The following is a 12511-nucleotide window of genomic DNA, read 5'->3' as shown; positions in this document are numbered from 1 at the left end:
GCAGTTTTTGCTGCCAAGAAGTAATCATCCATAACATCAATCCATACTTCCACATCCTTCTCAATATCAACACCCTCTCCTTTAACATTAGCCTTGTAATTGGACACTTGAGTGTCAAGAGACACTAAAGTGTTCTTTTTTTCTATAAAAATCTAGTAATTTATTTGTCAAGTTAGAAAGAAGTCTTTTACACCTTGCTTCTACCATAGGTTGCTTATTAGGGAAAGAAAACATTGGATTTTTCTGCATGTCAAAATACAAGCCCTATGGAGAGAATTATGGTAAGTGCTAAGTTGTAAGTTTTAGTAAATTTTCAAGCTATTTTGTCAAAAAAATCATAAAATTCTTTCATATTTTTGTAAAAATGACCTTTTTTATGTTTGTAAAATCAAAGTGTTAGTACTTAGTGCTACAAAACAGTGGAATTCCCTTCAAGGACTAGTTTCCAAGACACTTACAATTTATAGACATAATGTCATACTTGAGAATATGGTCACTAAGAGCATAGTTTTGGACTTCCAAAGGTCCTCTCATGGGATTGGGGCTAGTGTAGTCTAGTTTGACAACTAGAAATGACTTTATATGTTAAAACCAAGAAACTACAAAAAAAAATTTCTTCCTAAGTCAGTTAAATCTCATTGCTTGACCTTTGTCTTGATTTATTTATTGTGAAATAACTCTTACAAATATTGAGTTCTCCATAATAACATTGAAACCAAGGTTTTAGATGCCCCAATTGTGTCTATACCATGTACTAAAGCACATTTAGTTGGTCTATGTGGAAATTTTGAAGTTATTTGAGGTTTTAGATACCCCAATTGTGTCCGTACCACGTACTTTGACACATTTAGTTGATCCATGTGAAAATTTTGAAGTTATTTGAGGTTTTGAATGCTTATGTCTCAAGAATTAGAATATCAATGTTTTCTCATGCGTAGTTTTGAATTTTTGAAATGATCCAATAATTGTTGCTTACCAAAGCACTTCTATCTGCCATCTTGAGTCCTCACTGGAGAGAGTAACCAATGTATTACTTTCAAAACTCACAAATACATTAAAAACATATTTTTCTTTGTATACAAGGATAAGCTTGAAATGGCCATCTCAAACACGTAGAAATTTCCATTCTTTTATATACTCTCAAAGAGATCTTTTGCACATGAAACTTGCAATTATGTATAGCACATCTGTGGAAAAGTCATGTAAAATTTTCTACAAGGTATCTTCATTTTTCCTTTAGCTTATAAAGTCAGGTTTTTCAAATCATCAATTGCAACCTTACGGTGGATCCACTTGATGAGTATAGTTCTTGATCATGATATCTTCTAAAATGCAAGGTTATATTTTTAAAAGACCCTCTAGCTAACATATTTACGCATATCAAGAGGGTTTTCTTAAATACTTTTTGTGGTACAAGTAGCATTTAATCTAAATTTGTTAGAAAAGGACACTGAAAGTGTCATGTTTGGTATCAAACTAGTTTTAAAAGAAGGTGGTTGCATTTGTTTGAGAAACAGTTTCTTCTCCTAAATTTTTGTATAAATAGCATCGTTCTAAATGTTTTCCAATATAGGAGTGATGTGAGGGCTCCCTTGAGTGTACGCATATATTAATATCAATGTTTATAATAACTCAAAACACTAAGGTATTTTCTAGACCTAGAGTTATCCAGTCCACTAAAAGCTTAATTGTATGACTTAACCAATCATAACTTATCCAGCCCATTAAAACTCAATCACATGACTTAACCAATCATAACTTATCCAATCCACTAAAACTCAATCACATGACTTAACCAGTCAAACAAATATTTGTGAAGAAAAGAAACTTAATCTTTTATTCATAAAATCAACAAAATTTCATATAGGGGTCTACAAAAATGCCTCCATGAGAAAATATAATAGAGGTTTCAACCATAAGTGTGATATACATCAACTGACATGTCATAAAATTCTAATGGCTTATGATATGGATCTAAAAAATGATACACACGAGCAAGCTTGAGGTAGCCAATGAATTTTTTCCTTAAAGATCAATCAAATGTGATTATCAATAACAACTCAATTGGCAGGGATAACTAATGTCACTTTGTCATAAATCCATTGATTATGGATTGTGACTCCATCAAGGGCCATGATGGTCAATGGGGCTTCACAAAATTGAAAGTATCAAGTCAGCTTCAAGTCTTTATAAAGCCCACTTGTTTGTATGTCAATTTCCAAGTATAACATACCCAAGATCTATCGATAAAAACTATTTCAGTTATTTTGCAAAAGTATTTGAGGTTCTTATTTTTGTTACGTCATAGAGAGTTTTAACAAACCAATCAGATAAAAAATTGGACTCCAAAATTATTACTTATAGCCCTTACTCACTTAGGAAGCATAACTTGCTAAGGTTATGAGCTATACTTGAAGATAAGACTTGACCCTTAAGAAAGAAAGAGAAACTTTTGGCTAAGTTTAAAAAGAGAATGAGTATTTTTTTTAAAGAATGAGTATTTTTAGAAAAAAATAAAGAGTGCTTTTAGAAAATAAGGAGTGTTTTCAGCAAAGAAAGAGTATTTTTAGAGAAGTAAGTCAAGATTAGAGCTTCTTTTCTTCTTTTTCAAGCTTCTCCAAATCAAGATCAGGTTGTGTGCGTGAAAAAAGTAGAAACCACAAACGCGTGCAAACTTTTCTCTCTACTTTTCACTATTCTTAGCTCTTGTTTTTTGCCATGATAGCCTATATAAAGGCCCCTCTTCCCTCACATTCAGTAGACACAGAGACGCTCTCAGAAGTGAAAGCTCTCTTGCCTTGATTCCGGAGGTACCTTCTCTCCCTCAACCTCTCACCCTCAGCCCATCTCCATCTCCAACTCCATCTCTACCACCATCGTGTTTTCCCTAGGACTCTCTCTCTCTCTCTCTCTCTCTCTCTCTCTCTCTCTCTCTCTCTCTCTCTCTCTCTCTCTCTCTCTCTCTCTCTCTCTTCTCAGCAAGCAAGGATGTCATAACTCTACTTTGTATCTTCTCGACAAGCAAGGATGTCCTCTTCTCTATCATGATATAATGGCCCCAAAGCAAGTGACACAAAGCTCCAAGGACGCTCTTGTCATTCTCTAAGGAAGATGCAAAGGAAGGTATCAACTACTCCAATCATAGCTCAAATGGAGGTATCAATTACGGAAGAAGTTGAAGCCGCCCAACCTTCAACATGGAAGGTAGTCGAATACGTTGCTAATTTGGTAAGACAATTTTATAATGCTACATCGCTATACATGCTGGCCTGGTAAGTCAAGTTTAGAAATTGCCCTTAAACCATCCAATCACAAGAAGCAAACAATTAATTTTGTAGAATAGTGAAAGATCTGTTTAATAAATTCTCACTGTTTGATAAATTATTATTGCGTGATAGATTGTTATTGTTTGATAACTTGTTAATGTTTGATAGTAAGAGTTGGTTCATGTCTCAAGAATCACTTAAAGAGATTAATTGTTGAAGGAATATCTTTTATTCCTTGTGGTTAGCAAGGTGCCTCGCAATTAGCAAGATGTCACCTGCGGTTAGCAATTGGAAAGGTATGCACAAATTGCATATAGAAAATAAGTAAATTCTTTGAAAATTCTTTGTTTGTTAGACAGAGGAAAGTCCGCAGGAAAGGGTAAACTCATAAGAAATTGAAAATTTCTTTGTTTTGTTGAAATATAGGACTATCTTCATAAAGCCTTGTTTGAATTGTTTTGGTGATGTTTGAAGGGCTCTATGAAAGAACCTGTGCCCGAAATTAATAAAGAAGCACTATTTTTATATGAAAAACAATCTGTTAGTAATTAAAAAACAAGAAGAATGTGTAAGTGCGGTGTAGAAAGTGAGAGATTCATATCCAAACAAAGCTATGTCTACGAACGGGTGGACTCGATTAGTCGAGTACTTTTCACAAGACTATTAGTTAGTTAAGCATAAGTCTTATATCACATTTAGGATTTATGAATGGTGGATGTGCCTCTTAAACATGGGGAAAAAGGTGTTGTTTATAGATCCTAAGTATTTCAATGAGATTTTATCTTTATGATGTAGAAATTAGCTTCCCTTAGAATCCTTTGATTTATCAACCTAGCTTGTGGTCGGGAAATGGAGTAGAGTGTCTTCAAATGAAACTAGAGAATAAAGAAGGCTAACTATCAAGTTGCCCCCAATCTTACAGGTTGGGAACCTCACACAAAGTGTTCAATGTGACGTGCTCGAATGGCAAAGGTTGATCCAAGAACCCAATGACTTGTATATAACCATGTATTTGGTGGATGAAGATTTATAAGAGGTACAAAAATATTATCAAGAATACGTAACATTTTCTGTCGGAATTCGAAAGATTGGTGATTGGCAAGAAGTGTGATACATTCCTTTAAATATAGTTAACAATTGTTGTCCATAAATTTGTTCTATAAAACAAACAGAATAGTAGTGTAAGGCTATGTATTTATGCATTCAACCCCAAGAATAGTGTAGACTATTGAGAAACCAAACTTTAAACCTAAGGCTATTGTGGTGTCCTCAATCCGAAAGATTGGGGAAACTTGATAGTTAGCCTTCCTTTAATCTCAAGTTCCATTGCTGACACCCTACTCCGATTCCAGGAAGCAAGGATATGAGCAACAAAAGACAAGAAGACCTCTACCCATCGTGATCGTGGTTGTAAGGGTCATACACCACAAACCAAGTCGATAAATCAAAGTATTAATGGTAGCCAATTCCTATATCATTACGATGAAATCTCATTGTTATAATTAAGATGTATAAACAACGTCTTTTTTTTCCAATGTTTAAAAGGCACGGCCACCATTCATAAATCCTAAATGAGATATGAGACTTTTGTTTAATAGTATTGTGAAAAGTACTCAACTAATTAGGTCCACTCGTCTGTAGACATAGTTCCGTTTGGGATACTAGTGTCCCTCTCTCCACATCGCACTAATCCGTTCCTCTTGTCTTTAATTACTACATGTTGTTTTACGTATACAAATAGGGTTTCTTTATTAATTTTGAACATAGGTTCTTTCATATAGCCCTTCAAACATCACCAAAACAATTATTTCTCATACATGGTCTAATGAAACAACCCTATATATCAACAAAAAAAATTAATCAATTTTCATATGAGTTTGTCGCTACCCGCAAACTTTCTCTGTCTAGCCAGTAGAACCTTTGCAAAGGAATTTTACTTATTCGCTAACCGCAAAATACGCAAACTTTCGATCGCTAATTGCAAGGGGACATCTCGCTAACTATAAGGTATCCTGCTAACCGCAAGGGACAAAAAGAGAGCTAATAACCTTAGCTTATTCTCCGCTAATCACGAAATCATCTCGCTAACCGCAAGTTCCATTTGGAAACAAGATATTCTTTCAGCAATAGTTTTTTTAACTGATTCCTCAAACATGATTAACTAACTCCAAATATCAACTAATGATAATTTATCAAACAGTAACCATTTATCAAACAATTCTTTCAGTACTCTACAAACTTATATGCTTGTTTTTTATGAAATAATCACATTTTTGGGGACAGTTTAAGGGAATTCCTAGGCTTGACTTATCGAGTTGGCATGTATAACAATGTAAATCATAAATTCATCTTATCAGATTAGCAACCCGTTTGACTACCTCCCGTGTTGGAGGTTGGGTGGCTTCAACTTCTTTTGCAGTTACGGCTCCGCTTGAGTTACGATTGAATAGATGATGCCTTCCTTTGTACCTTCTTTGGAGTTCAAACAGCAGAGCATCTTTGGAGCTTCGTTTGGCTCACTTCATGGCCATCGTATCGGGATAGAGAAGAGCGAGAGATAAAAAGAGAGTAATAAAGTTCAAGGGATAGTGCAATGGTGGTAGAGATGGAGTTGTAGCTGGAGATGGAGATGGATCGAGGGCAAGAGCTTGAGGGAGAGAATGTAACTCCAGCATCAAGGCAAAAGAGCTTCCTCTTATGAGATCTTCTTTGTGTGTCTTGAAGTGAGGGGAGAGGGGTCTTTATATAGGCTCTCAAGGCCAAGAGAGAGTGCTAAGAATAGCAAAAAGCAAGAAAAAAGTTCGCTGCATTTGTGGCTATTTAAAAAATTATATTAAAATTATTATTATTATTTTGTGCACACTTCTTGATGCGCAATTTTGAGACGATAATTTTAAGCTTGTCTAAGAAGAAAAGAAGCTCTAACCTTGACTCACTTCTCTAAGAATACTCTTTATTTCCTAAAAATAATATTTCTTTTCTAAAAAACTCTTTCTTTTCTAAAAATACTACTTCTTTCCTAAAACTTAGCCAAAAGTTTCTTCCTCTTTCTAAAGGTCAACTCTTATCTTCAATTATAGCTCGTAACCATAACAGCTTATTCTTCCTAAGTGAGTAACAACCATAATCAATAGCCATGGAGTTCAATTTTTGATCCAATTGTTCCATTAAAACTCTCTATGACTTAACAAAGTGAGAATCTCAAATACTTTTTTATTGAAAAATCTTGGGTATGTTACAATTTTCCCAACTTAAAGATTCGAGATGTCTTTGATGACTTGGTTGACTTACTCTGTTTGTCCATCTGATTGAGGACGGTACGTAGTACTAAAGTTTAATTCTATTCCAATTACCTTGAAGAGTGAGGTCCAAAATTTTGATTTAAACCTCACATCTTGGTCTCTTACAATCTGTTTGGGCAAAGCATACAATCTGAAAATCTCTTTAACAAATAGTCGTGCAATGTGGGAGGCGGTAAAGGTTGTCTTGACTGGAATGAGTTATGCAACCTTTGTGAGTAGGTCAACAACTACCATAAGTGAATTATATCCTCATTGTACAGTAGGTAATCTAATGGCAAAGTCCATACTTATACATCCACTTCATTTGGCAAATTTCAAGTGGTTGAAGTTTATCAAAAATTTTAACTCTCTTAGCTTTAATCCTTTGGTATGGCAAGCATTGGCGAACATAGCGTAGCACATTTGCCTTTTGTTCAATCCAATAGAAGCTTTTTCCCAATTCAATAGAATCTTTTCCGCATGGCATTGAGAGTCTTTGCATACCCTGGGTGTCCTGAAGTAGGGCTATCATGGCCTTGAATAAGATAGCCTTCTTTAAGTTAGGATCCTTTGGTACACATAACCTATCTCTGTAATAGAGATAAGGTACATCACATGAGAAGTGTAGCATTGAAGGTATATTCTTTGATTCTTTGGATTGAACAAGGTGATACTCTGGATCAGATGATGCAACTTCCTTAATCCTCTCAATAATCGGGTTGTTGTGGATATAGATATGAGGGAGCCTTTCCATTGCTCGAGCAAAAAAAGGCGAGCAAAGTAGAATTTCAAGCGAAGATGACCAAAATTTTGATAGTGTACCATCATAAAATAAATAAAGACAATCACACAAAGTATGGTTAAAACATCCAGAGAGATGAGAGACTCCGTTATTGCTACAAAAAAGTTAAGAAGTAGATTCATCACAAAATTGCTATTGACCACAAGATTCCCACAATGTGCCCACACAAAAGATGAAAGATGAATTACTTTCAGAATCTATGTATTCTTCATTTGTACAAACAATATGATATTAGAAGCACCAATAGACAACCTTGTCTTTATAGCGTTACATGAAATTAGCAAAAGAAAACATATAGAAAAAAGAATAGGAAACATAAGTTTGAGCTAAAAACCAAAGAATCTCTACTTAAAATGAAGCATCCATGTGTTTCATATATCACCCAAGTAAGAGATGTTCGACTTAAAAAGGATCTAATCCCCTCCTAAAATATTTATCTAGAAACCGCACACTGCTCAAGTCTTGTGTCGACCATTCCGAACAACCAAGGTCCCAAAACTGTTCCAAGAATCCTGCGTTTCTAGGGTTTTTGGCCATTCCAGATGCAACCATGTGGCCAAAAATTCCTTCTCTGGGTGTCAGAACAAGGCATGTGGGAAATCTTTTATAGGGTTTTGGGGCATTCTGGATACAACAATGTGGTCAAAATTGTCAAATTCTAGCATCTGTAAAAATTTAGATTAGCCCAAATCTTTTTTTTCATAATAAAATATATGGATATATTTACTTCCAAGGTTTTCAAGACATCTCAATGTCACAATCTTTTCTAGGATCTATGGGCATTTCAAACACGATGACATATCAAATTATAAATATTTATATCTCTCATATAATATATTGTACTAATAAAAACTCTATGATTTTACACAAATTACCTTGCAAGGTTTTAGGTCACGTCCACGTTTCTTTCATTAAGTGTTAGAACAAAGTGTATCCATAGAATATAAAAGTGAGATCAAAGTTGTACTTTTCTATTGTTAGCTTATATTTCACTAAAAATTGAAGTAAAATATTTTTAAAATATACTTTATTGCAAACTAGATTCTATATTGCAATCTTTATTGTCTCTAGAGAAATGGATTATAAGTCATTATGCAAGAGAATCTCTTCAACGGCAACATGCACATTAGTTAGTATGAGTAATCTCTACTCTCCCCACAGCAACCTTGACAATTGGGTTTCATGTCATGATCTCGCAACATCTCTTCAATGGCAGTATGAGCATAAATCAAAATTGTGTTATATACACGATCTTCCTATTGTAAACAAGTGGACAAATCATTTTTTTAAATCAATATTTTTCTTGATTAGATATATGGCTCGGTTGGTATTTTGTTTGTGCTCAAAAAAATTTGCTTGGTGTCTAGTGAAACTCATATGAGGCTCAAAAAGGGTCTTTGATTGATTAAAACTACAACCATGTTTTACTTTCCAGGATGATATATAATGTCAAAGTAAAACTCTTGCAAAATATATACCCATCGATTGTGTTGCATATTCAAGGTTTCTTGGGTGAAGATCCATTTTAAGCTCTTATGGTCAGTTATATGTCAAAAACTTCCTTCCCAATAAGTAGCGTCTCCATAGCTTCAGAGCGTGAATCTCTGCCAATACTTTGAGCTCATGAGCTGGGTAGTTCTTTTCATGAATCTTAAGCTTAAGTGAGGTGAAAGCTATTGGTCTGCCTTCTTGAACTAATACTTCTCCAACTGCTATCCCATTAGCATCAGTGATGACAACTTTAAAGGCCTGGTTGAAATCTTGTAGCTTTAGGCACGATATTGTAGTCACATATTGCTTAAGTTGGTCCAACCTTTCTTGGTGTAATAGTTTCCATCTTATCTTCACTCCTTTCTTCAGAAGGTTGATCAAAGGTGAGGTGATCAGTGCCTAATTCTTTATGAAGATTCTATACTAGCCTATGATTCCCAAGAATCTTATAAGCTCACTTACATTAGATGGTTGAGGCCATTCAAAAATGTCTCAAAATTTAGCAAGGTCCACTAATATTCCTTCATGGGAGACAGTAAATCCCAAATACTCAATCATTGGAGAGAAGAATGAACAACTTGCTCATCTTTGCATATAGCTTGTAAATTGAAGTATATCCCGCACCTTCCTTAGGTGATCTTCATGTTCCTCTTCATCCTTTGAGTAGATTAGAATATAATCAAAGAAGACAAGGACAAATTTTTCTAGATAAGGCCTAAAAATATCCTACATCAATCTATTGAACCGAGCTGGAGCATTAATTAGATCAAATGGCATTATTATAAACTCAAAATGTCCATAACGAGTGTTGAAAGGTATTTTTGGAATATCTGATTCCCTTATTCTCATTTGATAATAACTAGATCTTAGATCTATCTTTGAGAAGACCTGGGAACTATGTAGCCTATCCAACAATTCATTGATTCGTGGTATAGGGTAGTTTTTCCTAATTGTTACCTGGTTTAGTCCTCTGTTGTCAATGCAGAGTTATAGAGTCCGATCTTTCTTCTTTTGAAAGAGGTAGTGGTCCTCCCCAACTTGATTTACTCGATCTAATACATCCTTGTTCTATGAGTTGACAAAGTTGCTCCTTCAGTTCAACGGCTTTTGGTAGCGCCAATTTGTAAGGTCTCCTTGACACATGTTCACAGAATCTCCATCTCATGGTCAATTTCTTGGTTTGGAGGACGAGAGGTGAGGTCTTCAGGAAAGACATCTAAATATTCATGAAGCCTAGAGGGTTTTGTAACGCTTGATTTTGGATTGAGCTTATTCAGCTTGACCACAAATATTTGTTGTCCACATCTCATACCTTTGAGTAGACAGTTTGCTTTAACTAATTGAATCCTTGGAATCCCATTCTTCCCCTGTACTTCTACTTGTTTTGCCTGACTATCTCTAAAGCTCAAACTACCTTGGTCATAGTGGATACAAGCCTGATTTCTACACAACCAATCCATCCCAAGAACCCCATCAACGAAATATTGTCTTTGAGCTCCAGGGTTGTCAAATAGCTACATGAATAGTTGCTCTCAATTATTCTTCACCAAGTGTAGGCTCTCCTATAGCTTCATGTGCATGGGCATTCCTATCTTGACCTCTTCCAAAGACCCTGGCTACTCTTCCTTACCCTCTACCTCATCCACCACCTTGTTCATTGTTAAGTCGAAAAGGGCGGTATCTTTGGTCTACTTTAGTTGCTACAGCTTCTTTATTAGTTAGACTTGGGCATCTATTCCGATAATGTCCCACCTCTCCACATTCAAAGCATCAAACATCCAAGCGTGAAGGATTTTGTGCATTAGTGGCATAAGCTCTTTGTGGTTGTCCATTATTATTGGAAAACCGTGTTGGTTGTCTAGCACCATTAGAAGTCTGCTTCTATTCAACTCTTCTTCTAATCCCTTGCTCCTTCATCAAGGGCTTTGCTCGTAATAAGACATCTTGCACAGTGGTAGGTTTCATGGATTCTAGTCATGAGCTAATTGGTCTCTTAAACCTTGACAAAAACAAGCTACATGTTGCTCTATGGTCATTGGCGGTATGTAACATCTAAGCCTTACAAACTTTGAGTAGTACTCTTTCAAGGATAAGCTGTATTTTTTCAAGCTAAAGAACTCATTCATGTTTATCACTTCATGGGTAGCAGGTAAGTATCTTTCCTGGACTGTTTGTTTAATCTCCCTCCAACGCTAGGAGTTATCCAATACTCCGATGTCACGGCAATGTTGTTTTCACCATATTTTTGCTTCACCTGAGAGAGGCAAAATATCCCTAGCATTGCTTGGTTTGCAAGTGCAATTTTTGTTGCCAAGAAGTAATCATCCATAACATCAATCCATACTTCCATATCCTTCTCAATATCAGCACCCTCTCCTTTAAAATAAGGTGGTTGCATTTGTTTGAGCAACAATTTCTTCTCTTGAATTTTTGTATAAATAGCATCGTTTTGAGCATTTTCCAACATAGGAGTGATTTGAGGGTTCCCTTGAGTGTACGCATATATTAATATCAATGTTTATAATAACTCAAAACACTAAGGTATTTTCTAGACTTAAACTTATCCAATCCACTAAAAGCTCAATCATATGACTTAACCAATCATGACTTATCAAATCCATTAATCACATGACTTAACCGGTCATGACTTATCCAATCCAATAAAACGCAATCACAAGATCTAGCAAGTCATGACTTATCCAATCCACTAAAATCTCAATCATATGACTTAACCAATCATGACTTATCGAATCCATTGAAGGGACCAAAGCCAAAAATCGATGATTGTGCCGTCCTTGACCATCAAAACGATTGCAATGGGCATGAAATTTTGTTGCGATGGGGATTAATGTTCTTCCCTTGCCCCTATAAATTTTTGTGGCCATCCATTCCCCCTCATTGGTCCAAGACAACACAATCGTCAATTTTTTGGCTTTGGGCTCGCCAAGGGTGCAATGGCCAAAAGTTGGTGATTGTGCCACCCTTGACCATTGAGAAAGATTGTGATGAGCATGAAACTTTGTAGGGGAAAGGATTAGTGTGCTTTCACTACCCCTGCAAAGTTTCATTGCCATACGTTCCGGTCTCCTTGGTCCAAGGCGGCACAATCACCAATTTTTTGGCTTTCTGCACCAAGTCTAGATTTACTTTAGCACTTAGGAATAGACTAAGTAGCAACTACAACCATCAAATTGGGCTGAAAAGTCAGGGTAAACATCTATGGAAAACCATATTTTGGCAAGTTAGACCATAACTCTAAAAATTGGGCAATTTGATGGTTAGAGCTTAAAAGTTGATCAAAACCCTTCTTTTTTTTTTTGGAAAAAGGGATAACCAAACCCAAGAGAAGCAATCTGGAAAGTTTCATCCAATTTGATAGAAGAACATGGACCGTGATTCATGTACCTCTATGACTGTTTGAACAAAAATCGATATCATGGGTTAAGGGTGGTACCTAATCACTAAATAGACAATTTTGGAGAAAAATTGACACAAAAAACACACTCAAAATCAAGAGATTGGACAAAAGGTACAAAAATCTTGAAATTTGCCAAAATTTGGGACTTTCTAACTTAAGAGATCCAAAAAGGGGGTAAGAATTGGCCTCTACAGGGCTTAAGCATTATGCTAATCAACTTTTATGCCAAAATGCTGTCAAACATGGATTGCAA

Source organism: Adiantum capillus-veneris, chromosome 9 (genome assembly GCF_014529385.1).
Source record: "Adiantum capillus-veneris isolate H3 chromosome 9, ASM1452938v2, whole genome shotgun sequence".
Classification (NCBI taxonomy): domain Eukaryota; kingdom Viridiplantae; phylum Streptophyta; class Polypodiopsida; order Polypodiales; family Pteridaceae; genus Adiantum; species Adiantum capillus-veneris.
This window is presented reverse-complemented; position numbering follows the sequence as displayed.